This window comes from Ochotona princeps, chromosome 2 (genome assembly GCF_030435755.1).
Source record: "Ochotona princeps isolate mOchPri1 chromosome 2, mOchPri1.hap1, whole genome shotgun sequence".
NCBI classification, from domain to species: Eukaryota; Metazoa; Chordata; class Mammalia; order Lagomorpha; family Ochotonidae; genus Ochotona; species Ochotona princeps.
The window spans coordinates 125,364,731-125,392,008 of NC_080833.1; the positions used below are offsets into that span (position 1 = coordinate 125,364,731).

The following is a 27,278-nucleotide window of genomic DNA, read 5'->3' on the forward strand; positions in this document are numbered from 1 at the left end:
TGACAAGCCCTGCTGTCACAGGGTCCTACTCCCTGATAAAGCCCATTCCTGGTCTTTCTCCCTGGGCTGTGGCCCTCCTACAACACCCCTCCCAAGCAGAGATGTGTGGGGACGGTCCTGAAGCACCCCCACCCAATCCCTGGGTGGAGGCCGACGGTCACCCTGGTCACTTCATGGTAAGAACCCAGGGCCAGGCCCCTCTACTAGGGTCCAGTGTCCATGGGAGGGAAGGGCTTTGCTTCTGATGCTGGGCCACGGACCTGACTTGGGGCCAGCTCCCAGCCCTTTCTACTGACAGTGGCCTTGTGGGCTTCACCTCCATGTCCACCAGGGCACCCCTGCATCCAGAGCCCAAGGGCTCAAGGCCCTCGTCATGGGCGCCATCCTTTTTGGGGTGAGGGGCAGAGGTGTTCTGTTCAGGGGAAGCCACAGAGTCCACTGAGGTGAGATGGCCAAGAGGCCACAGTCGATTGGACTGTGGGAGCACTGAAGGTTAGCAGGACCCTCTGGGGCTAGCACGGGGTCGCACAAGCCCAGGGGTCATGAACTGGGTCCGTTACGCAGGTGAGCAATGTGAGCTGTGCCCCTCCAGGGCCTGGGCAATGAGAAGGAAAGGGTCTCCCTTCTAGGCCTCCTGAGGCTCCAGAGGCTCCAGGGGCAGGAGGGAGCAGAGGCCAGGAGGCTCAGGGGTCAGGCAAGGCTGGGTGGGGCTGAGCCTGGGGCAAGTCATCCCAGGGACCCTAGTAGGCCTGGCCAGTTTCCACTGCCAGCAGTCTCAGCACGGCCGAGTGCTCCCCCAGCTTCATGAGGCGCTGTGTGGACAGGCTCACGTTTTTGGTCAGGTAGTCAACAGCAGCTGGGGAGAGAGACAGAAACTCAGATATGGAGGTTCTTTTTGAAAATTGTTCCATCCGCCTCCTCCCTACCTCCTTCCTTCTGTTCACCCACCCAACCCATCCATTTACCCATCCATCCATCCATCTACCCATCCTTTATCCATCATCCATCCACCTACCAGTCTATCCATTCAGCCATAAATCCATCTACCCACACATACATCCTTCCTTCAATCCAGCCAGCCAGCCACCCACCCACCTCTTCATGAAACTCTTTCACTCTTGTCCAATCATTCAGCAAAGCTTTACCTAACACTTATTTGCTCAGCTCTCTCATGGGCCCTGTGGGAAAGTACGAGAGGATATCCCCATTGTTGAAAAGGGAATTAAAATTGCTCTTCCAAACAGTCCTTGACATTGCCCTGCTATGGAGGCCATCTGGCAAGTCCTGCTGAGGACAGCTAGTAACGAGGCAAGCTCCTTCTGCCTTCTAATGAACTGAGTGCTCCATACAGAAGGAAGAGCAGGCTGACGGACACACAGCGAATTGAGGCCCAGTTCTGGCCACCCAGACAGGGTTGTGTGTGCATATCTGTGTAAGTGGAGTGGGATCAAGATTATCTATGTAGTCATGATGAACATCACACAAGAGCAGCACCTGCTCAAGCACATGCGCATACATGCAGGAGTCCTGTGCCCTCTTCTGAGTAGACAGACGGGGGAAGATCTGTCATGCACTGACACTGCATACAGGTGAGTGCCGCCTGAGCCAGGGACAAGCACCTGTACACGTGTATGTGCATGTGTCTGACACTGGTCCAGGTGCACATGCTTTCTGTCTTGGCTGTCCTTATTGGGCCTGTTGAGGCTGCAGCATCAATCAATCCTGACCAGAGGCCTTTCCTGGCTCCTGGCCAAGGCCTCCTGACACACACGGCTGTAGACTCCAAAGCCAGGATCTGTCACTGTGGCCAAGCCAACACTCCAGGAGGCAGAGATGGGCAGAAACACCACCATGCCAGGAATCCTGAGGCCAGGTTCCATACCTGCCCTATCACCTGTCCAGAGAAGACCACGCTTTACATGCTGCCCCAACATAGCAGGCTCCTGCCAAGAGCAGATGGGTGGCACCCCTGGGTGGTAAGCACAGCCTAAGGATGAAGTCAAGAAAGGCAAGTGGGCAATGCCGGTTCCTGGCCCACAGAGAGGCCTTGTAGTCTGTATGATCCAGGCCTGCCACTGTTGAGTTTGCAATCTGGAGCACACAGTGTTACCCCTCCAAACCTCAGGGTTCTGGTCTGTAAAATGGGGCTACTCATAGTACTGAGGCTGCAGAGCTCCTTGGAGCTCCACAAGCCTGTGCCTGTGACCACGCTTTGTCTGGCTCATGGATAAAGAGTTTAAAGGCAGGCACAGGGACCCTAGAAGTGGGCTTGGTGGGAAAATTTGACCTCCAGTAGGTGCGAAAAGTACGCAAGGTGGCAAATGCAGACTTGCCATCCCAGCTCCTTCCTGCTTGCGTGGTTTTGGCAAAAGCTTTTGCCCTTTAAGTCTGTCTCCTTCATTTCTAAAATGGGAGAAACTAATCTGGCTTCCCCCAGGGCTGCTGTGAGGAGTCTTATTGTGAGAAAATACTTTTTAAGATGGCCGTCACAGGGCCCAGTACAGTGGCTCAACTGGCTAATCGTCCCCCTTCAAGAGCTGATGTCTCATACGGGGGCCAGTTCGTGTCTCAGCTGCTCTACTTCCCATTCAGCTCCCTGCTTGTGGCCTGGGAAAGCACTAGAGCATAGCCCAAGTCCTTATCATCCTGCACCCAAATGGGGGACCCAGAAGAAACTCCTAGCTCCTGGTTTTGGATTGGCTCAGTTCCAGGTATTTTGCAGCCATTTGGGTGAGCGAACCAGAACACAGATAATCTGCCTCTCCTTCTCTATAAATCTGCCTTTCCAATAAAAATAAATAAATCTGTAAATAATAATAACAACAATAATAGAGATGGCCATCACAGAGGTTCAGTTGCCCTGATGCTGCCATGATGTGCCAATGTCCTGGGGTTGCTCTGGAATGTCTGAGCTTTCCAGGCTCCTGGGCAGGGGAGGAGAGGGAAGGGAAGCCCTAGCTAAGGCCCAGGAGCCACCGTCCTCCCTCTGCAGCCACCAGATCTCCAGCTGACACCGCAGAGATAGCTGCAGCTGGCCTTGTCTTGCCTGAGGCCTGTCCTTTATCCTGGAGCGAGGGCATGATGCATTCCCATCTCTGCCACCTACAGACAGACCCACCTGGGCACCAGAGTCCACCTGCCCAGAGGCCTCCCTCTTGGATCGAGGAACCAGAATGGGAAGAGCAGGTGCTAGCGTTTACAGAGTTCCTAAGTCCTTCTGGCTCTTCTTTCCCTTAATATACACGGCAGTCCTTGAGGCCAGAAGCACTGACAGGCCCATTTCCTGGAAGCTGCCCTGTGTCTGACACTCTACTGCTAGCTGCTACCCAGACCTGCAGCCTGCATGGAACAGCACCTGGATTATGCATGACACCGAGGCTGCACAAAGGTCTCTGTACCTCAACTCTCAATGGGGGCCATTTACTCTCCAGGCAAGGTCGGAGATCCTATCCTCATCACGAGAGGCTGTTGTGTGCCTCCTCCCTAAGTCCTCCACGGGCTGTGCTTGCGGGTGGGGCTGAAAGGCCCGGTTTTGGGGAAAATGTGCATGAGGGATGAGCACTCGCTGAGTGCCAGGCTGAGCCAATCCCATTTGACTCTTCCAACAGCCATGGGCTTCAGGCCTGAGGGTGCTCACTGCGCACGAATGGAAACTGAGGCCCCGAAGAAAGCCAGTCCAGAATCCTGCCCAGCACTGCTGCAAGGAGGGGCTGTATGGATGCTGCTTGCGCCTCGCATCACTCGGTGTGTCCCCTCTCGTGCCTCTCCCAGACACCTGCCATGGCCCAGCGCATAGTAGGAGCTTGTCTTCACCCTGTCCAGGTACCTAAGAAAACACCAGGAAGCCTACCTTGGCTGGTGACCCTGCCAACACCAAGGTCACACCATGGTCAGGGCTTACCTCTCCCCACCTTGGAAAGGACGAGGTGACTGAGGGCCTGGAAGGGACAAGGCTGTGACATCTCTTATCACAACCACCACCAGTGGCCGTCCCTGTCCCTGTGTCCCTGCGTGTCCCCTTCTCTGCCTCGCACCCGTGTCCGGGTTCTAAACATCTCAAATTAGATTACGCGGGAGGTGGCAGGAGATATGGCGGTGATGCCAAACAGTAAACAAACCTCGGCCGTCAGCGCCTTGTCAGTCCGCGGCCCCTGAGGGGGACTCTTCCAGACACAAACTCTTATTAGACTTGTCAGATCTATTAACATTCTCTTCACACTTCTGCGTCGCATCAGCCCCATCATTAGCACAGCCCCGACCTCTGGGAACACCAGGGCCATACTAATCTGCCGGGTGCCCCGTCCCTGGCCCCCCGCCCCTCCCAGGGGCAGGCAGTGACAGACAGATGGACAGACAATGGCCGGGGCAGGAAAAGAAGGGGTGAAGTAGTTCTAGGGAACCAGGGGGCCCAGAGAAAAGGGGAGGACCCTTTGGCCAGAGCCTGGCTCATGTATTTTCTCGGTCTGTGGCCCTGTGTGGACCGGGGCTGCAGGTGTGGCTGTGAACTCATTGATTTGTGCTGCTGTGTGTCCTCAGGCACGTGACTGCTCTGTGGGGCCCCTACGTCCTCTGCCGTGCAATGGCAGCAGCCACAAACACTGCCAGGCCAAGCTCAGAGTGGGTGTCCAGGAGGCAGGTGTCCTTGCTTCCACACCCATATGTTTTGTGTGTTTGAATCTTACACATCTGTACGTACACACACACACACACGGGTGAGGACTTACCTGCATCCAACTGCAGGTAAAGCGATGAGCACAGACCCACATGTGGGCAAGTACAGGTGTCTCAGTAAGGGTCTCACACAGTCTGTTTTGGCTGCAATATCAAGTGAGGGTGGCTCTAAGCCCACCACCCCTGGCTGTGGGGCTTTGGGAAAGCTGCCTAACTCTCCCACACTCTAGTTTTGGCATCTGCCCAGAGTTTTTGAGAATCACAGCGATGAAGGCCATGTCTTTTGGCCAGTGCTCCTGGGGCTAAACTGGAGTCCAGGACAGATGTAAGCAGGTGAGAGGGGGAGCCTGCATCTCTTTGGGAAGGGTTGGAGGAAGTAGCCCAAGTGCAGCTTGGAGCTCTCTCTGGAGGAGCTGGGGGGCAGGGGTGGAGCTGGAGGAGAGTGAGAGGAAGAAGAGGGCTGGAGGAAGGTACAGGAGGGGAGGGGAGCTGAGGCCCAGGAACTTGTGCCCTACTCCTCCAGCTAATGGGAACAAACACTCCTTTCTCACCTCCTGGGCCCCTTCCCTGTTTGATACCCTGCCCCACCGGCCCTTGCTGACTTTGGGGTTAATTTTATCTCCGAATTGGGCAGGCGCCGCTGGATCAAGGCACGGGGCTCCGGGTGTGACTAACGCCTGCCCCAGGCCTGCTGCCGCTGGAACCGCTCTCAGTCTTGATCAAGAGCATGTGTGTCCCGCTGCAGTCTGGACACATGGGCGGGGTCAGGGGGTCGCCCGGGGCCCTAGGACACACTCTCATGCGCCCTGCTTTCAGACATGCATGCAAGCCCGTGCTTCCCCCCGACCCTCACACCCCTGCTGCTCGGGCTGTACCCCTGAATCACTGCCCACAGTGCACCTGACCATCCACACACACATACACATTGCAGTCACTGCCAGCAATGTGCATGCCTAAACACACATTTACACACATGTACATACACTTGTTATACACAGCTACACATGCACACCTATGCCAAATACATGCATCCACGCATCCACAAGCATACACCTGAAAACATTTTAACATACTCCACTGCCACAAGTGTGCACACACACATTCATATAAAATTCCATACAGACAACCTAGGTGAGCTATGTTCATGTATCAATAGTCTATATGCATATTTCTACACAGGACTGCCACATCCCCCACATACATGCTCACCTCTCTGCAAAGATGTTTGCCAACACACATGCTAGTTGCTCAGACACACTACATGCACATGGTGTGCGCAGACACAAGTCACCATACATCCATAACAGACACCTCTCTGCACACGAGCAAGCATGCCCAAGCACAGGGAGGGTCCACACACACACGCAGCTGGACAGTGCAGGCCCACACAGCTGGCTCTCATTTAGCCATGGAGGCCAAGGTCATGTGAGGAAGAGCTGGAGAGGGGTACAGGAAGCAGAGGTCGGAGAGGTCAGGCCAGGGCTGCGGCTGGAGGAGAGGATCCCCCAGGCTTGGAGGCCTCTTCCCACTCCCCGTGTGCCCTTCAGATTAGTTTGACACCAGCAGGTGAGGCCTCATGAGGAGGTGGGGCAGGAGGGTGCCCTCTGGCTCCTGCTCCCCCATTGCAGGCCCATCTTGCTGCCCTTCCTCCAGCCTTTGGTCTAAGGGGCTGTGGGCCTGGCCTCCAGGCTGCTGCCAAGTGGACAGCAGCTGGAATGAGCGAGTGAGGCCATTGTAGGGTCTGGGGAGATCGCAGGCTCAGGCAGTTAAGCACAGAGCTCAGTACTCAGAACCACCCAGCAAAGCTGAACTGGCGAACACCACCAACCAAACTCCGAATGTTTGTTTAGGTTGTTCTAATTTGAATTTTAAAGCTGCTCTTCAATTTAGCCATTTTGTGGTTGGGAAACTCAGAATTCTATTTTGGAAAAACTTGGGTGTGTCAATGTTGAAATTTAGAGTCTGAATTCCAATGGGCTGTAAGTGTAAAACACACACTGCTTGTCAAACACATTCATTCATTCATTCCATTCACCCAGCCAGCACAAAGAGCAGTGGGTGAAGTAACTCATTCATGATTTCATATTGAAGTGATCACTTTCTGGCTATATGGGATTAAATATGACATGTTAGTAAAAGTAATACCACTTGTTTCTTCTTACATTTTGACATGTGGTCACAGGAAAATGCGAAGTGATGTTTCCACGGGAATCCAAAGGAAAAGAAAAGGGACCTGGCTGAGAAAAGGGACTTGGATGCTCAGCTCAGTGTCATCTTGGGCTAAGTCTGTCTCCTATCTGGATTTGAACTCCCCCATCTGCAAAACAGGTGCCCACACCCTAACACCAGACTGCTCTCTCTAGAAGTAAGCAGGAGCCCTTGGAATGAGGGAGGGGAGTGGTACACTCGGGGCTGTAGGCACTCACTCTGGCCATACTGGCCGTACTGGTAGCCAGCCACGGGGTCCACGCTGTAGCCGGTCGTGCTGTAGGTGGGCGGGCAGTAGGACTGGGAGGTGGGCAGGCTGTCTCCAGGCTTGATGGAGTCGGCACGCTGGCTGCAGCTGGCCGAGATGGAGGTGGCCGAGTCCAGACCACTGCAGTGGGGAGAGGGAGAAGTCGGCCTGCGGCTGTGGGGGCCATGGCGCCAGGGTTGCTGAGGATGCTCATGACCTGCAGGGGACAGAGGGTCAGTGTCACAAGGACGAGCCTGTGGACAGGGTCAGGCAGCCCTGAAGCAGGACTGGGCCTGCTTCTTCCCTCCAGGTCCCTGCAGTATGGGGAGGCCTCAGTTTATCTGTTCTGTAAATCCTACGCATGAGGCAGTCACTGGTCTTCAGCATTTCTCCTGCCCAAGTCCTGACCCGTGGGGCACCCCCTCCACTGGTTGCCCTCAGGTGCCAGACCCAATTTACTCCCTTATTCCCCAGAAACTGGCCCAAAGGTGCATCCTGAATGAATGAACAAACAAATGCATTGCCTGCATGCATGACCTGCATAAGTAATGGTACCTTTGCCCTCAGTTTGGGAGCTCTCCTAAGTCAGAGAACTATGCCTCCTCCACCAGACTGGGGTGTCACCCTCCTCCAACACACATATTAGAGTAGGATTCTGGATCTTCCTGGCTCTACCCCTTTCCTGTACTAGGCTAGCCCTGCTCTCAGCGTCTCCAGATGGGCAGCTTCCTACAAGCACCAACACAAAGCCAAGGTTGTTCACCCACCTCCCACTATGCTATCAGTCCTGATGTCAGTGGCCATCAGACGTAGCCACAGCCAACAGGACCATGCCATCAGTAGTGGCAATCTGGCTGCCAGGCCAAGGCTAGTCTTGAGCAATTCATCTTGAAAACCAGGCGCTGGGACAGGGAGGCATTCACTTCCTCATTTAACAAGCACGCACACAGGGTGACCATGTCCTCAGCCTCAGACCCAGAGTCCCAGGGACTTCAGGAAGACGCAAGCACACTGTCTGCCCTCAGTGGAGGAGCTGAGCAGATCCACATCTGGTAGGCGAGACCCAGGGGGTGCTCTCTGTCCATGCTGTGGGTTCAGAAAAAGCACCTGCAGGTGGCAGCAGCTGGTGAGCTATGCGGGAGGGGTGTGGGGAAGACAGCTGGCCATGGCCATCCAGCAATGATGCTTCCACTGCCCAGAGTTCCCTGTCCACGTTCTCCAGAGGCCTGGCCTGGCCGACATGGATTCTCTGGGGACAGCTCCTCCACTTCCTCTCTGTGGATATTCCTAGTATCTTGGGGACCTGAGCCCCACATATGCTGTCAAGGTCTTCAACATGGCGAGGTGGCAGTTCGGTGAGGGGACAGCCATGCGTGAGGTTCAGATGGCACTGGGCTCTTTCTACCATCTGCATTGGAGGTCCTCAGCCCAGGAGGCTGCTGGGGGCTGGTAGGAGGGGTGGTATGAACAGGAAGGGGAAGGGAGGATCCCAGAGGCATCTCAGTGATCTAATATCACCCTGGGGCTTAGGAGACAGGTTCCCAGGCTAGACCTTCCTTCCTACCTAAAGTGATAAATCAACACTCAAGCAACACTTCATCTCCCATAAACTCAGACTCCACCATCCACTCATCGGAGACCTGGGCCCTGAGAGCCTGGGGAGAACACAGGGGTCCCATTTCCTAGCCCTCAGGATCACGGGGCAAGGGACTCGAGCCCTTGCTCCATTTTTCCCACCTGCTCATTGCCAAAATGTCAAACTTACAAGCGAGAAAGGGAGAGGAATAAGGAAGAGGATGCAGGAGTTAGCTCTGAGACAGGCTGCAAGCAGTGCCCAGACCAGCACCCAGTCTGAAAGACAAGGACCATTATGGAACTGACATCCAACCTGACCCCATCCCCCAGGACTTACCCAGGGCTCTTCAGAACCTTCCTCGAGGATTTGATGTAGTCTGCCCTCGGCCTCCTACCCCAACCTCTGGCCTCCTACCTCCAGCTCCACCTCCCTCCTCTGCACTGCATCTGAGCTGCACCAAGCCACATGCTGCCTCCTGCACTCTCATGCATACTCATTCAACAAACACTGCACGGAGGGTCACTTGCACCAGGCCAAGGACAGGGCCGGACCTTGAGTTCTCTAATGGCAGCGTGGAGCTGGGTTTCAGCCACAGCTGCAGCCTCACGACCTGTGCTGTGTCTGCCACGGACAGTGAGCTTAAGAAAGCTCTGCCTCCTTCATGCATATTCATGAAACAGGTGTTTGTGAGCAGGTTTGATGCACCATTGAACTGGTCACAGAGGATACAGCAATGAGCGAGCCCAATTGCACATCCTCCTAGAGCAGGAAGCTCTACAAATAAATGGCCATTTCTGATCCTGAAAAATGCTAGGGAGGAAAAGTAAGGGGATGTGGAATGGGGTGTTGGAGGGGGAGTTGGGCAAGGGAGAGGAGACGTTCAGCAGGACTACAAAGAACCAGCCACAAGTTTCCAGGCAGGCCAATCAGCAAGTGCAAAGGCCCTGAGAGGGGAAGCAGAAGGTCAAGGTTCAGACCAAAATCCTGGGTGCTGCAGGCCTCCCACAGTCCTCTGTTCAAGCTCTGGAGACCTTGGTCCTGGCCACCACAGGCCAGTTCCTGAAGAGCTCAAGCCCAGGGAGCACCTCCTAGAATGGGATTTGTTCCATGGGCTTTGTCCTGGAACACCCAATCAGCTCCACATCTGGGTCGGCATGAATGAAGATGTGTGACCTAGGCCAAAAGGCATTCAAGTCCCTGGAGGCCTGAGGACACAGCAGCTGGCTTTCTCCCCACCCTCCGGTCTCCAGTCAGGGTGGTACCAGCAACCGGGACAGCCACCACCAGAGACTGAGGCACAGGCTCATCTGGCATCACACAGGTGGGATGAGGTCACCCAGGCTTCCCAGAGCCCCACCCCACCCCACCACAGGCTGCCAAAGGCTGGCCCAGCCCCGCAGGCCCCAGCGAGGCGCCCACATCCAGCCCTTCTCGGGGTCTCTCTGCCTGCAGATGCAAGAAGCTTTTGGCCACGGGGAGGGGCCCAGTTGAGGTCTGGGGCCCGCAAACTTTTGAACTTGAGGAAGTCCTGGTCTGTTGTGGTCAGCCACCCCCCTCAAGAATGCTCCGACCTCTCCCCGGGTGGGTCTGCCGTGTTCCCCGTGACCTTGCTCTCACTAATGTATTACTTCTTGCTACGTTACGGTTACTAACTCAAAATCAATACCAACCTTCACATCTGTAAGGTTTTATCTGAAGGCAAATCTCAGGCCTGTCTGTCAAGCTGACTGATAGCCATCCCTTCCTCTCCTTTCGTCCACCCACCCCCTCACCCAGCCCCCAACCCCTTCCTCCCACTCTGCCCCAAATCAGTCCCAGCCTCAACCAGACTAAATCATTGAGGAGCGTGGGCCCCACCCTCCCTTCCGCCCGCCCCTGGGGAGAGGCTAGCAGGTTTCAGGGGTGGAACCCCCCTTGCACAGCCCCTGCTTGCCTGCGCACTCCCCTACTTTAAAAGAAGGGGATCGAGAAATGTAATGAATTTCCTCCGTTCCTGAGCTGGCCCTGAGGGCCTGGGACCGAGTCGGCTGAGCTGCGGGATCTGCTTCCTCTGTGATAACCGAGTGCAGCTCTGGGAGCACGGCAGCAATTAGAAGGGGCGATCACCATCACCAGGGCTCTGTGGCAGGGGCCAGGTGGGCGGGGGCCGCAGCGGGATGCAGAGTGGGATGGGGGAGCGGGGGTGCAGGGGCTGGAGGCCATGAAGTCAGGATGGCGGGACCTCTCTGGGAACAGGGCCTGAAATAATGAGATCAGGGATGTCAGGATCAGCTGCAGGTCGGGCTCCCATCCCGACACTGCCTAGTGGTGGGGGGAGTCGAGAAATGTTTACTCTGAGGTTCAAAAAGACACAGCAGAGGACACTGGGCCATGCAGTACAGATGGGGAGTGGGGATGTCTCGTGTTGGCATCTGCGTTCTGCCATTGACCAGCTGGGACCCTGAACAATTACTGGAATCCCTGTGCCTCAGTTTTCTCATCTGCATGATGGGAATGATTCTCGCTGTAGCCACCTATAACCTTACTATAAGGGCTAAATGAGCAGATGCGCATAGAATGTTAACACAGTGTCGGTGCCACATTTGTTCCCGATCAATGCCACGTCTCCCCTCCCCTGCCCACCCGATTTAGAGGGATGGAGGAGGGGGAGAGGCGAAGGGGCTCAAGGTCCTGGCCTGGTCCCTGGTGAACAAGCTCTGGGGTCTCCTTGAGTCAGGGACCATCTCTCTCTTCCTCTTTCCCCAGGAGGAGTTGGCACCCAATGCTTCTGAATGAAGAACTACCCGGAACATAAGCCCACATTACTCCCAACTTGCTCCCAACTCTACAAAGGGAGCCACCAGGAATGCAGGTCCTGCTGGTAAGTCTGGGACCTCTCCTAGCCCAAGGGCCAAGAACGTCCCCGCTCCATGTCACGTGGGCACAGAGCAGCCTGAGCCAAGTGCAACACATGCATCATGCCTCCTGCCAGGTGAGCAGGCAGTGTTGTCTTGATACCCCCATCGAGGGTCCCTATCACCCTTACATCTGCACCCCAACTATGCTTGAAACTCACTATGCACACACCTACACACAGAGACAGGCACAAATATGTAAGCATACCTGATACACATGTGAAATTGGGGAGACAACTTGTGGGAACAGTCAGACACTGAGTTAGTGACAACAGACTGAGGGCAGTATAAACCCACAATGCCCTCCTGCCCCAGGCCCCAGCTGGGGGTCCAAGGATGCTCTTGCCTGCAGGTGGCAGGTATAGCTTATCCATTCCCTTGATCTTTGGGAGAGGGGTAGTCTCCAAGCATGGGAGTCAGCCAAGATGGCCTGGGTCACCACCCAGCCCCTATAGGCCTGGGCCTAGAGTCCATCACGGTGCCCAGGACCCCACCCTGAATGATTCTTACTGCGTCATTACAAAGAGCTAGGACCTGTCTGCTGTCTGTGTTGGTCCTGGTTCTCGACACCCACTTGCCAGAGCTGACTTAAGACCCCCAGGGGGGAAAAGACTCCCCAGAGATTCCAACTGCAGACAATTTTCAGAATCTCTGTTTTCAAATCGTCACTGTTGTCATGCTCACACCATGAGTATGCACACCTGTAAGAGCCATGACAGGCACAGAGACACGTACACGAGCTGGCAGGAGCACACAGCAAAGACAGCACCTGCCGAGCTGCAGAGCACCCCTCCCCATCCCCATGTGCCACCAGGACCCACGCCTCCACACGCAGGCACAGACATGACAGCCTCACAGTGCCATAACTTACCTGCCTGCCTAGTCTACCCTCCTGCAGCCCCAATACACTCTCCACACCCTCCTTTACACACACACACACACACACACACACACACACACACACACACACACCAGTCCCACCGCCTATCCTAGCTCCATGCTGGGATTAGTGCAAGTGGAGAAATCTCACAGCCAGGCAGCGGCCACCACCACTCCCTGCCTCTCAATTCTCCACTAAGAGGATCTGGGCCCCCTCCCCTCTGCCTGCCCGCTGTGGACAGCAGTAATGGGCTTCAGGTGCTGACTGGGAGCTTCCAAACAAGATGGTACCTTATAGCCATTTTAAGGTATATAGCAGCCGGTCCTGTATATAAACTAAAATTGAAATGTCAATGAGCTAATCATAGGTTGTGGTTAGGACTTGTTTTTTTTTTTTTTATTGTTTTGGTTTTTTCGTTTTTTGTTTTTTTTTAACATACTGGTTACTGAAATCCATGTCAATTCCATAATATTGCAAATTGCTGTTGATGTTATATTGGGACTCTTAATTGACTGGGATGATATTCTACCAGCTCTAACTTCGGACCAGAAATGGTCTCCACAGGAAGCTGCTCAACCCATCTGGACAATAAGTAGCTGGACTCTGTGCTTGGTATATGTTTGCAAGGAAAGAATCTTGATTGAATTTGAACTGTAATACTGCATCAAGGTGGAGGAATCCACTGGGGCGGGGAGGGGAGAGGGAAGGGTAGGGGGATTCCCAGAGCCTATGAAACTGTCACATAATGCATAATAATTAATAAAAAAAAGATTTCCTGCAGGGCTCCAGTCCCCAGCCCCTCACCTGCCAGCTTCGCTCACCCCCAACCCTCCCCACAACCCTCTACCCCTACACTGCTTGCACCAGTCAGTCTGGCCAGCAAGCTCCAACTCCCTTCCTTTTTTTTTAATTATTTATTATTTTTAATTCATTAATTACATTGTATTATGTGACACAGTTTCATAGGTACTTGGGTTCTCCCCACCCCTCCCCATACCCTCCCACCATCGTGGATTCCTCCACCTTGTTGCATAACCACAACTCAAGTTCAGTTGAGATTCCCCCATTGCAAGCGTATACCAAACATAGAGTCCAGCATCTTATTGTCCAGTCAAGTTCAACGGCTTCTTAGGTATACCCTCTCTGGTCTGAAGCAGCAGAGTATCATCCTACTCAATTGAAATCTCCAACATACCATCAGCAAAAATTTACATCATTATGGAATGAATTGACATAGTAATGAGTAACCAATATGTTAAAAGTAAATGCGAGTTCCTAGCCAACTTCTGTGACCACCTCACTTACATTTCAATTTTAGTTTATACACAACATATAACATTCATAACATAACATGTTATACATAACATCATATCATCTTAAATTAAGGCAAACATGTGGTATTTAACCTTTTGAGATTGGCTCATTTCCCTTAGCATTATGCTTTCCAGTTTGGCCCATTTGGCCACAAAGAACTGCATTTTGTTTTTTTTAATAGCTGAGTAGTATTCCATGGAGTAGATGAACCATAGCTTTCTTATCCAATCCTCTGTTGATGGGCATTTTGGTTGCTTCCATGTTTTTGCAATTACTGATTGTGCTGCTATGAACATAGGAGTGCATGTTGGTTTCTCATAAAACAATTGTTCTGGATATATTCCTAGGAGTGCTATTGCTGGATCATACAGTATGTTGATTTTGAGTTGTTTGAATATTCTCCATACTGATTTCCATAGAGGCTGTACCAGCCTGCAGCCCCACCAGCAGTGGAGTAGGGTTCCCTTTTCCCCGCAACCTCGCCAGCAAGTGTTGTTGGTGCTTTTATTCATGTGGGCCAAGTCTTACTGGCGTTAGGTGGTACCTCATTGATGTTTTAATTTGGATTTCCCTTATTGCCAGGGAACTTGAGCATTTTTTCATATGTTTATTTGCCATTTGGGTTTGTTCCTTTGTGAAGTGTTTGCCCATTTCCCGTGCCCATTTCTTGAGTGGCTTGTTTGTTTTGACATTTTGGTTGTTTTGTAGCTCTTTGTATATTCTGGAGATCAGCCCTCTATCACCTATGTCATGTGCAAAGATCTTCTCCCATTCTGTGGGTTGCCTTTTTACTTTGTTGATTGTTTCTCTAGCTGTACAGAAGCTTCTTAGTTTGATGAGGTCCCAATTGTTTATTTTGGTCTCAATTTCTACTGCTTTTGGAGTCTTTTTTAGGAAGTGAGGGCCTACCCCTAAGTGTTCCAGTGTGTTTCCAACATTTTCTTCCAAAAGTTTGAAGGTTTCTGGATGTAGGTTTAGTTCTGTTATCCATTTAGATCTGATCTTAGTGTATGGTGAGAGATGTGGATCTATGTTTTTGTTTCTGCAGGCTATTAACCAGTTGTCCCAACAGCATTTATTGAACAGACCTTCCCATTTGCCTGGATTGTCACTTGTCTTTTTGTCAAAGATTATTTGGCTGTATCTGTGTGGGTTTCCTTCTGGCGTTTCTATTCTGCTCCATTGATCTTCCTCTCTATCTTTGTGCCAGTACCACGCTGTTTTGATAACCACTGCCCTATAGTATGTCCAGAGGTCCGGAACTGTGATTCCCCCTGCTAACTTCCTATTCTTCAGGATGGTTCTAGCTATCCGTGGTTTTTTGTGTTTCCAAATGAACCTTTGGATCATTGTTTCCACTTCCATGAAGAATGTTTTGGGCAATTTGATTGGGATTGCATTGAATGTATATATTGCTTTTGGCAGTATAGACATTTTAATGATATTGATTTTATCTATCCAGGAGCATGGGATGTTACTCCATCTTTTGAGGTCTTGTTCATTTCTTTTTTAAGTAGTTTGTAGTTTTCTTCAAATAAGTCTCCTACATTTTTGGTTAGATTTATTCCCAGATATTTCATACTTTTCTCTGTTATTTTGAATGGTATCTTGCTGGTTAAGTCTTTTTCCATCTTGGGGCTGTTCGCATACACTATGGCTGTTGATTTTTGTTCATTAATTTTGTACCCTGCCACTCTACCAAACTCTCGTACAAGTTCTAGCAGTCTCTGTATTGAGTCTCTTGGCTCTTCTACATAAAGAATCATATCATCTGCATATAGTGAGAGCTTGATTTCTTTGTTTCCCATTTGGATTCCTCTGATTTCTTTTTCTTGTCTTATGGCCTCAGCGAGTACCTCTAGGACTATGTTGAATAGCAGTGGAGAAAGTGGACATCCCTGTCTTGTTCCAGATCTCAGTGGGAAGGGTTCCAGTTTTTCTCCATTCAGTATGATGCTGGCGTTGGGTTTTTCATATATGGCTTTAATTACGTTGTGGATTTTTCTATCTATGCCTACCTTGGTTAGGGTCTTTAGTAGGAAGTGGTGTTGGATTTTGTCGAAAGCTTTTTCTGCGTCTATTGATACTATCATGTGATTCTTGTTTTTCAGTTTTTGGATGTGGTGTATCACATTGATGGATTTCCGAATGTTGAACCATCCCCACATTCCAGGGATGAATCCTACTTGATCTGGATGAACGATCTGTCTGATGTGTTTTTGAATTCTGTTGGCTAGGATTTTGTTGAGAATCTTAGCATCAATGTTCATCAAAGAGATAGGTCTGTAGTTTTCCTTCTCTGTTAGTTCTCTGCCCGGTTTTGGGATTAAGGTAATGTTGGCTTCATAGAATGAGTTTGGAAGGGTTGCCTCTTTTTCTATTGTTTTGAAGAGTTTGTAGAGGATTGGGGTCAGTTCTGTTCAGAATGTTTTGTAGAATTCTGTAGTGAAGCCGTCTGGGCCTGGGCTTTTCTTTGTTGGGAAGTCTTTAATCACTGATTCAACCTCTGCTTCAGTTATGGGCTTGTTCAGGTCGTTTGTTGCCTCTGGGCTAAGTTTTGGCAGGTTGTGTGAGTCTAAGAACTTTTCCATTTCTTGGTGATCTTCTGATTTGTTGGAGTATAGTGCTTTGTAGTAATTTCTAATTGTCCTTAATGGATGCGGTGTCTGTTGTTATGTTGCCTTTTTCATCTTTGATGCTGTTAATTCTTGCCTTCTCTTGTTTTTTCTTTGTCAGTCGGGCCAGTGGGGTGTCTATCTTGTTTATCTTCTCAAAAAACCAGCTTTTTGATTCATTGATTTTGTGTATCATTTTTTTAATTTCTATCTGATTAATTTCCTCCCTTGTTTTGATGATTTCTTGTTTCCTATTGTGTGTGGGGCTCTTCTGCTGTTGTTTTTCCAATTCCTGGAGGTGTGTGTTTAGTTCCTGTATTTGGCGCCTCTCTTGGGCCTTGACATGAGCTCCAATTGCGATGAGTTTACCCCGTAGCACTGCTTTGGCAGTGTCCCACAAATTTTGGAATGTTGTTTCAGAGTTTTCATTGGTTTCCATAAATTTTTTGATCTCATCTTTAATTTCTTCTCTGATCCATTGTTCGTTTAACAGCATATTTTTCAGCCTCCAAGAGTTTCTGTATTTCCTGGGGCATTTTGAATTGCTGATTTCCAGTTTCATTCTGTGGTGGTCTGAGAGGGTACATGGTATGATTCCTATCTTTTTGAAGTTATTTATATTTGCTTTGTGTCCTATCATGTGGTCGATCCTGGAGAAGGTGCCATGCACTGCTGTAAAAAATGTATAATCTGTGGCCTTAGGATAAAAAATTCTATAGATGTCAACCAAGTCCAGTTGTTCTATTGTTTGTACGAGCTCTGTTGTTTCTTTGTTGAGTTTTTGTTTTGTTGATCTGTCTATTGTTGTTAGTGGGGTGTTAAGATCACCCACTATTATTGTGTGCATATCTATGTCTCCCCTTAAGTCCGTGAGTAATTGCTTCACGTAGCTAGGTGCGTTTGAATTTGGTGCATATATGTTCACAATGGTAATTACTTCCCGATGGATCAGTCCCTTCACCAATATATAATGTCCTTCCCTGTCCTTTTTGATGTGTGTCAGATTGAAGTCCACATCATCTGAAATTAAGACAGCTACCCCAGCCTTTTTTTCTCATCCATTGGCATGAAATATCTGTTTCCAACCTTTCACTTTCAGCTTCTTCGAATCTCTTCTGGTTAGATATGTCTCTTGTAGGCAACAGATAGTTGGGTGCTGTTTGATAATCCATTCTGTTAATCTATGCCTTTTGATTGGTGAGTTCAGGCCATTTGTGTTAAGAGTTAAAATTGAGAGGTTGTGATTTTGCCCTGCCATACTTGTTTTTGTGGGTGTTGATATCTGTGTAATTGCCCTTCCTTGTGTGGACTTTAGTGGGGAGACCTTCGTGTTTGCCATTTTTGCTTATGATTCACCTCCTTTTTTTTTCTGGATTTAGTGCATTTCTAAGGAGATTTTGTAGAGCTGGTTTTGTGCTGGCATATTCTTCTAATTTCTCTTTGCTATGAAAGTATCTGATTTCTTTCTCAAATATGAATGAGATCTTTGCTGGGTACAATATTCTTGGTTGACAGTTGTTCTGATTCAGGATTTGGAAGATCTTTGTCCATTCTCTTCTTGCTTGTAAGGTCTCTTCAGAGAAGTCAGCAGTGATCCTGATTGGTTTTCCCCGGTATGTGATCTTTTCTCTGCTTCGTACTTGTCTCAGGATTCTTTCTTTGTCTTCGTTGGAGTGGAACTTGAGCACCATATGTCTGGGTGAAGATCGCTTTGGGTCATATCTGCTGGGAGTCCTCTGACCGTCCTGGATTTGGGCTGGGTTCATGTTCCAAGTGTTTTGAAAGTTTTCCTGTATAATTTCTTCGAGCACCATTTGCATTCCTGACTCTTTTTCCGCTCCTTCAGGAAGGCTAATAATCCTAATATTCGATTTTCTGAGGTTGTGTTTCATTTCTTGTATGGTCTTATTGGCTTTGTTCAGACTTGTCTCCAGCTGTTTAATGAACTGGGTATGTTCATTTTGTGTGTCTTCCATTTCAGAGATCCTCTCTTCTGCTGTATTTGTTCTGTTGGTTAGGCTCTCAATTTTGTGCTCTAAGTCAAGGATTTTACTTTTCATTTATTGTATTTCTGTGACTATGTGGTTCTTGAATTCCTTGAAGTCCTCCCAATTCTTCTCATTGTCTCTGACATATTTTAACATTATTTTTTTGAATTCCTTATCTGGTAGATCTTCTATGTCTTCATCTCGCATCTCCGAAATAGACATTGGCTTTTGATCCTTTATTGGTGGGGTGTTGGCTCTCTCATCTGGATCATTACCTTTTCTGGTATTTCTTCCCATTGTGTTAGTGTTTCTTTTTTGAGAGACCTAGGCACCAGCGTGCTGAGGGGTCTCCAAGCACTATCCTGTAGAGATCGGAGTCTGCAGGCATGGAGTAGCAGGGTGTGGGAATTTTCAAGGCACTTTTGGTGCGTCTCCAGAACACTGGACCTCAGGGCGCCACTTCCAGGGCCCAGCGGATTCAAAGCGCACTCTCAGCTCGTCCCCTACAGGTATGCTACCACAGGGTGTGGGGGAGTGAAGGCACTCTCTGTGCGCGCCCTCTGTGTGCGTGGGATCACAGGGTTCGGAGGATTCGGGGTGCTTTCTTGGTGTGTCCGCAGTGCCAGGGACTGCAGGGCGTGGAGGTTCCAGGTGCTCTCTGGGAACACCTCCTGCACGCGGGTCCGCAGTGCCCTCCTGGTGTGTCTCCCAAGCACGGGACTATAGGGCGTGGGGTGTTCCGGGTGCTCTCTGAAAGCGCCTCCTGCTCAAGCCTGCCCACCCCAGAGCTAGCACAGGACTGTCCAGCCCAGAGGCGTGCTCGGTTTCCTGTGGGATAGCACCGCGCAGCTGTGTGCCAGACCGCAAAGGCATGGTGGAGTATTCAGTGTGCCTTTTGCCTTTCTCCTCAGCGCAGAGGCCCGCTGTGCATCACCTCCCAGACACAGTTTTGGCAGTTTCAAGGCACTCGCCCTGTGTCCCTAGACGCTGGAGTCTCGGGGGGGAGGGGCGGGGAGATGAGCACCAAGGGTGTTCAGGCTCTGTGCATGCCCCTGGGGGGCCAACTCCCGGAGCCTCCAACCCACCACTGTCCCCACCCAACTCACTCAAACCTCAGGTACTTGCAGTCTGCCTCTTCCTCTGGTGGGAACCCTCGCTGCGGGTGCGTCTCCTGGCGATTGCAGGAAGGTGCAGGTCCTGGCGGGTCCCGATGGGACCTGGAAACTGCGGCGGGTGCAGGCGGGTGCAGGTCCTGGTGGGGCTTGGCGACTAGGGTGGGCGCATGCCAGCGGGTCCTGATGACTTCAGGTCCTGATGTCTGCAGCGGGTGCAGGTCCTGGCGGGTCCTGGCGCCTAGGGTGGGCAGGTGCCAGCGGGTCCTGATCACTGGTGGTCCTCACGGCCACAGCGTCTGCGGGTCCTGAGGTCTGAGGGTCGACTGCGGATCTCAGCGGCTGCACTCAAAGGTGACTCAGCCACTCCCTTCCTTTTTTACCACTCCCGCCAAACCAGCTCCAGCCTGGCTGCTGCTGTCCCCTGAAAGTTGACAGACCGCGGCCCTAGGCCTCACCACCACTCCAGGAACCAGTCACCCCGGTATTTGAATGAGGGAACTGAGGTTTAGGGGTTCATCCAGAGTCACCGCTGCATCCAGTAGTGGTCTTCATTTACCACGGACAGTTCATTCAGTAACTCACTGTGTGTGTGTGCATTAACTCTTCACATGTGTAAGGAACATGGTGTATGTATGCATGGGCACGTGGGTGTGCTATATGGGTATCTGTGGAGGGGAGTTCTGTGCATGCCTAGGAAGGGTTAGGCACACCACTGCTGAGCGCTGCCTAGGTGTGGGTGATCTGTGTGTGCATGTGTCAGTCTGTGGATGACTGAATGTGTGTAGGGGACTAAGCACAGCACACGCATGGGGCACACATGTCCCATACATGTTCTCCCAGGTGGCACTCTGCAGGGATGGGTCCAGGCCCTCAGCTCAGGTCCCCAACCACCATCTCCAACCAGCATAGGGTTCCCCATCTTCCTCTCAGGAGGAGACTCCAGGGGCAAGCTCTGTGTGGGTGAAGGGGCAAGGATGGACCATGTGTGGGTGTGCACCAGAGGTCTGGGTGTGAGCCTCCTGGTGGGTGGAGGGAAAGACCTGGCTAAGCTGAGTGCAGACACATCCCATCCCTGCACTTGCAGCTGGTCCAGGAGAACGGCGCAGCCCAGCCTCTGGCTCATACAGATTGGGCCTGATGCTGTGTCACTGCCTGCCAAGACAAACTTGCGTGCGCGCACACACACACATACCACCCCAGGAACTGCCTGGGGGCAGATCCTCACTTTATACCCCATGCCTGACAACTAGCAGGTGCCTGACAAACATTCTAAGTGAGCAGATTCATGAACGTGTGAAAAAAAAAATGGATGAATGAGTAAGCAAATACATAGATGAGTGAATCTATCTGAATAGCGGGCACACAGGGCCTTGCCTGCTCATAACCCCTCCCCAATTCTGCAACCCAATGGACTTCAAGGAGCCCCCCACCCCTGGGGCCTCCGTGCCTTTAGGTTAAAGGCTGTCTGCAGGTGGGGAAGGCGGGTGGACAGAATGCTTCCAATGTTTGGTCTCTAAGGCATCAATCTTTGAATATCCAGAAACATCTAGAAACATCTGAGCTCCCCCACCCCCCGGGGGAGATTCTGAGGTTGGCTGCAGCCTTAAGATGACCATGCCAGGATGGATCCAAGGATTCCGGACCCCTGACGGGTGCTGGAGCTGGTGGGACGCAGGGGGGATTCAGAGCCCATCTCTGATGGTGCGATAAACGCTGGCCAGGGATTAGAGCGATTAGAGCAGTGGCGGGGCTGGGGAAGGCAGGGGCCAATCGCCGGGAAAGATATGACTATTTAAAGATAATGATTGCATAAATTTAATTAGCACACTTTCACGCGGCAAATGGCCGTTTTGTAATTAATGTATCTTGCCTTACTAAGCATGAAAGAGCCCGTCTCCCGCGCCTTCTCCCTCTCCCCCTCCTATGCAGTCCTAATGAAAGACAGAGAGCAAGTGACAAAAACAGTTTGTCAGCGGCTCCAGGTGTCAGGGGCCTAATTGGCTGAGCCTCGGGAAGGAAGGGGAGGGGGACTTCCTGACTCTGGCCCCAGCCCAGGTTGGAAGGAAGGAGGACTGGGAGGCCAGGGCTCAAAGCCCCCCTACCCGGGGTGGGGGTGGGGATGGGGGGGTCTCTGCTGGTAATTGTCTGAGATGGGGATGCAGATTACCCATGGCAGGAGCTGAGTGGTGGTAGCGAGGCCTCGTTAATACCTGGGCACATAAGCCGGCACTGATCACAATGCGTTAGGGCCTCCTGGCCGTGATGCCTAGACGCTGCCTGCCCACTCTGCACAATCAGCCAGTGACATGAACAAATGCCTGCCCGGGCCTCAGTTTCTATAGGCATGAAATGGCCCCTGGCACCTGGGATGCTTGCATGGAGTGAGAATCAGAGCCTGCTGTGTGCAGGCAGCACCAACACCATGTCTGAAGGACACGGTTCAAGGACACATGTGCCCATATTTCTGAAACTGGAATGCTCTGGGCCTCCGTACCTGGTGCTGACCGGGTGACAGGAAGCTGAGCAAAAACTTCAACCCACACCTTCTGACAAAAACTCAAGAAAGTACCAGCACCAAACTGGCTTGGAGTCAAAGAATATGGTTATGATGAAAAATGTTCCATTGCACAGCTTGGGAAGCTGAGGCTTTAGGAAGCTGCAGAATGTGCTCTATCTGCAGCAGCACTAAGTGATGGGCTGGGACTCAGAGGCATCCATCCAAACCTGTCTCCCTGAGTGTGGGGCTGGCTCAGGTGCTGCCCACCCTGTACAGGAGGCCTAAGCAGCTTGACTGGCTCCACCCAAGCACCTCAGCGACCAGGTGCCATGCTGTGCCTCCTGGAGAGGAGACCAGGGAATGGAGCGGACAGGCTTTGAACTGTATTCCCACTCCTTGAGCCACAGCCTTGCTGGGATCACCCCTAGGGTTGGCACTGTGGACCCCAACTTTCTGACAATGGTCCTCCACCATCAGCATCAGTTGCCTCTGATCCGGGAGAGCCCCGGGCCCTGTCGAGAGTGGCGGGGGTGCTGAGCGAGTGAAAAATGTCAGAGCAAATTGCTCTTGACAGCGTTAATATCTGCACCTCATAGCAATAATTACATGTAAATAAATAGCAAAATCACACTCAGCTGGAGGCAGCTTGGGGAGGACAGGCGCGGCTAAGGACCAGCTGGGGACCTGGGCAGCTCTGTTCCATTTTTCTCTCTCCTGCTCGGGGTCTCTACTCCACTGCTCCCCTCCCCTCCAGGTTCCCACTGCAGCACAGGGCAGGGACCTCAAGATCCTTAGTGCTCCTAGTTTAAACAGAAGGGAAAGGAAACTATGTGGTTCCTCCCCCCAGTTATGCCAATCCGGACCAAGCATCCTCCCAGCCCTCCCCTCCCCTCCTTCCCTGTGCACCTTGCTCCACCTTGGGTTCTGCAGAGCAAAGCTTCTGAAAGCCATGTGTCTACCCTCATCTCTCCCCGGGCACCCTGTGGCTCCTTCCAGCCTTGCTTTCCAAACAGCAACTCTCCTTGAGACCCAAGTCTTCAGCCTGCTGTTTCCATCGCTGCTTCACCTTCTCATCTCACAGACTCAGGATGCCCTGGTTATCTCAGCTTTCCTCTGCATTCTTAGCAACCAGTTTGGGGCCTGCAAAGTTGCAGATTAAGCAAGGCACAAATTCATCCTATTATGATTGGCCAGCAGAGATGGCTCCACCATGGCAAGGAATGCAAGATCTATACGCACCTCGAAGGAAATGCAGGAGCCAGTGTTCATCCCACCTCTAGGCTCAACCATTACCAGGGGGGCTTTGAAGAAGTTTTGAGAAGCGTTAAGGTGCACCTGCCGGCCATGCCTTAGAGAGCATCCCATCGAAGGTGACAGATGGAGATGTCGTTTCTCACCTCTCACTGCCTTGTATGGGGGTCTATGAAATCACTGGGTTATGTTCAACCAGACCATGAATTCCCCAAAGTGAAAAGGCGCCCCAGTGGGGTGGGGGATAGAGGGAGAAAGGCAACAAAAAGGAAGGAAAAGAGGGAAGGGATAAAGCAGAGGCAGCTGGGTGAGGGAGGTGATACCATCAAAAGGACCTGTGTACTGCAGCCAGGCTTGACACAGGGTCCCAGTCCCATCCTGGAGGACCCAAGGGCTCAGCCCCAGGGGTTGGGAAGGCTGCTGCCCATGGGCTGCCCTGAGGGTGGGTTCCTCCAGCTCCTTGAAATCCTGTGAAGCCCCTCAGCAGCCGCCCCGCCTGCCTGGCCCGCACGGGGCAGAGAACACGGGTGCCATTCTTTGCGAAACAAATATCTTCTCTGGAGCAGCCCCCGCGTTCCACACCTTCTTGTTTAGCTCACCGACTAATCCACTTATCGAGGATAAAGCACCTGTGAATTCCCCACTTGATAAAGGCAGCAACAAAATTAACAAAACCATGCCCACGGCGCCAATGCACCAAACAAACAAGAGGCTGAGGACGCCACGTGGAGATGCTGTCGTGTTTCCATCCTCCTGTGCCCAGGAAAGATGCGGGAGGAGACAGCGGCTTTTTGCTGGGGCTGGCGCCGGCAACAGCAAAGAACGCAGTGCTGACAGTTTACCTATCCCTGTCCCATACACACAGCCCCAGCCTCACTGGAGGGTCCTAGAGCCGGCCACGCTTCCAGATGCAAGCTGTCTGCAGTCCCCTACCCGAGTTTCTTCAAGGCCAGCTCCATGCCCGCTGCTGTTCCAAGCCATGCAGCCCATGAACACATGGCAAGTGGGTACTGCTGTCCACTGCATCTCATAGAGGAACACCCAGAGAGCATTTAATACTCTCCAATTCCATGTGACAGATCTAACTCCAACCATGGTCTCAGGCGTCCAGCCAGGCCCCTCAGCTTGATTGTGCTCTGGTCTCACTGCAGAACCCAAGTTCGAACCCAAGGCATGTCTTTAGCAATGCCCTCATCACAGCTCTAGGGGCTCCTGGGACACCCCCGAAGCCTCCCTGCTCTGCCCCAGGACACCCAAGACTGGGCTGTCACTATCACAGGGTCACCAACACCATGATAGGGCCGGAATGCAGGAGCTACCAGGATGCTCAGTCTCAGCCTCCAACCCTGCTTTGAAACAGCTCTGCTCTCAGCTTCCAGTGGCCAGAGGAGGGGGTCTACAGGGGAGAAGACAGGCCAGGAGGGGATCCTGCACCCATCCCTGTGCTGCCCTGCCACCACCCACTCACATGGCAGCCCTGGCTCCGGGAGGAAGGGTGGGTCCCGGAAGTGGGAGGGCAGGGAACTGGGGACATTAATCACAGGGGTGACATCCGGGACTAAACGGAAACACTTGGCTAAAGGACAGGACTTCTCACCCCAGGCTCTGGGACCAACCACCAACACACTCGGGGGCAGGGCAGCGGAGGTTCAACCCCTGTGCCTGGGGAAAGGGCCCTACCAGAGACACAAGGACTCCGGGGAGAAGAGGCCGAAGGGGATGTGGAGAGAAGGGGGCCTGCCAGATGACTGGGGCCACACAGCCGGGACCCCCACAGAGCTGGAATCTTTCAATCTGGGTCCTCTGGCTGCAGAGACAGGGCTGGCCTCCCTGTGTGGGGCCTCACATTCCCTTGTCGCACCTACCCAGCAGCTCAGGGTCTCCCTCTCCAGCCTATACTCCTGGGAGCCTCTGCCCACCCTCCTCGCCGACTGTATCTCTCCTTGTTATCACCCTGTTCCTGTTTCTGTCCTTGGTCCTTTCTGGTTTTCTGTTCCCTGATTTCTCTGTTCTTCGGCCCAGGGCAGGGCTGAGCCTCGATGTCAGGGCGCTGGACCCCTATCTCACCCATCTGCTCATCAGCATTGGAAAGAGCCTGGCTGGGGAGCCCCTGGCCGGGTTCCCTGGCTCCCCTGCCTCCTGGTCTCTGGGACCCCTTCCTGTCTCCATCTCCTGCTGTCTAATCCCCCCCCCCGGAGTCACAGCAACGAACTCATGGGGACATGTGGGAGGGGGCAGATAGGGCATGAGAGCTGCACCTCAGTTGGTGCTTTCAAAATGGCGCGCGCACACACACACACACACACACACACACGGGGATCTCCGGAAAGCATAGAGCTGACCCGCAACGCCAGGGTCTAGCCTGAAAGAGGGCAAGGGCCCGAGATCCTGGCTGCTACCCCTGGCTGCTCATCCTGAGTGCTATTTCTCTGAGCCTGCAGAAGGTCTCCAAGTGGGGGTGAAACAGTGAGTAGGAGTAACGATGCTGCCTTCACCAACCACAGGGTTCCCAGCTGATGGCTGTGGACACAGGCCCGCTTTCTGGGGTCAGAGAAGAGGATGTCCCCTTTCCACCCACCAAGAGAAAAAGCTGCTTCACCCCAGAGTCCAAGAGAGGGTCTGGACTCAGGGTCAGCACACCAGGGACTCAGGAAGGCTTGCCAGGGACAGGGGGTAGGGGGGGATGATCTCCAACCAAGATGGAGAGGGAGCTTCTGAGGGAATGGGAGTGCTCAGGCGTTTCTGCTCCAGGCTACATGTCTCAATTTCAGCCTGGACACGTCCTCTTTGTGACATGGGTCACAAAGAGTCAAGGTCCTCATGGGACTGTCATCTTCTGATGCCGCAGGTCAGACAGCCAGGGTCTGGTGAGAGGTTCGCATTTATCAGGCTTAGGGCCAGCTCTACCCGGCAGTCCCCAGGGCGCCACGCTTCAAGTCCGCACATTCTCTGCTGGCCCCACAGTGGCATTCAGTGGCACAGGGGGACAGGAACAAGAGCAGAGCCAGGAGCGACTCCCCCCTGGGGTCACAGACACTCCTCCCCAGTCCCTATCCATCCGTGCTGGCTGCCTGACTCATGCTGTTTGAACCTACTCCTGGGGCTCCATGCACACACAGCAGGGGCTGAGGCCAGAAAATGGTGTCCATCCGCTCTTTATGCAGCCAGGCCATTGCCACAGCCACCCCTCCCTCAGCAAGGTCTTGCTGCCCACCCCCCTCCATCTTCAGAGCTGTGGAAGCGTGGGACACGAAGCAGGCATCATTTCTGCAGGAATATCTGGCTTCGCAACTGCTGGGGAGGTCCCTGGTCACCAAAAACAGATCTTGCCCAGTTTAGAGCTTGCTTTCTAAAGAACAGGTCTGGTGCCAGTGGGGTACACCAGGATCCCAGGGCATCAAAAAGCTGAGGCGGGAAAGGGGGCGGTCCAGAGGGCCTCCAGCTTTCCCCTGGCGTGGACGGGGGGGGGGTGACCAGCTCAGAACTGGCTAACACAGTGCTTCCACCACACCAGGCTTTGAAGCACACACACCCCTCATCAGGGTGCAGCCTGGGAACTGAGGCCAATAGGCATTCCGGATCATTCTGACGCAAGGTTTGGGAAGTGCGAGCTCTGACTGCCCTGCCCTGTGAAGAATGCACACTCCTGGAACCTGGATGGGGCGACCAGCAGTGTGCTTCCAGCAGCCTCCGGCCTGGTGCCACCACCAGAGGCATTCCCTGACTGTCAGGGTTGTCCCTTTTGTGCCAGTTGTGGCTGTGGCCAGCCCTGCCTCATCATGGGCTGCACTGCCCATGCTAGTCTCCCCAACACACCCACTGACTCTGTCCCCAACAGCACACCCAGAGCTCAGAGGTTGAGTTGAACTTCCTTTTGGGATCACTTTGCATATACAGGTCTGCCAGCCACCCAGTGTCACACTAAACCCCAGCTTATCAAGGATGGAGGGGTCAGGGGGAAAGCCGCCAGGGACCCCACCCAACCTTGGTGACCAGGGACTGGGGGCCACACACCCTTCCAG

At 52.5% G+C, this 27,278-nt stretch overlaps 1 pseudogene; it reads right to left on the reverse strand.

Moving 5' to 3' along the window:
• Positions 1-740: 740 nt before the first annotated feature.
• LOC131477949 (paired box protein Pax-7-like) overlaps positions 741-27,278 on the reverse strand; it is a 46,012-nt pseudogene continuing 19,474 nt past the window's right edge.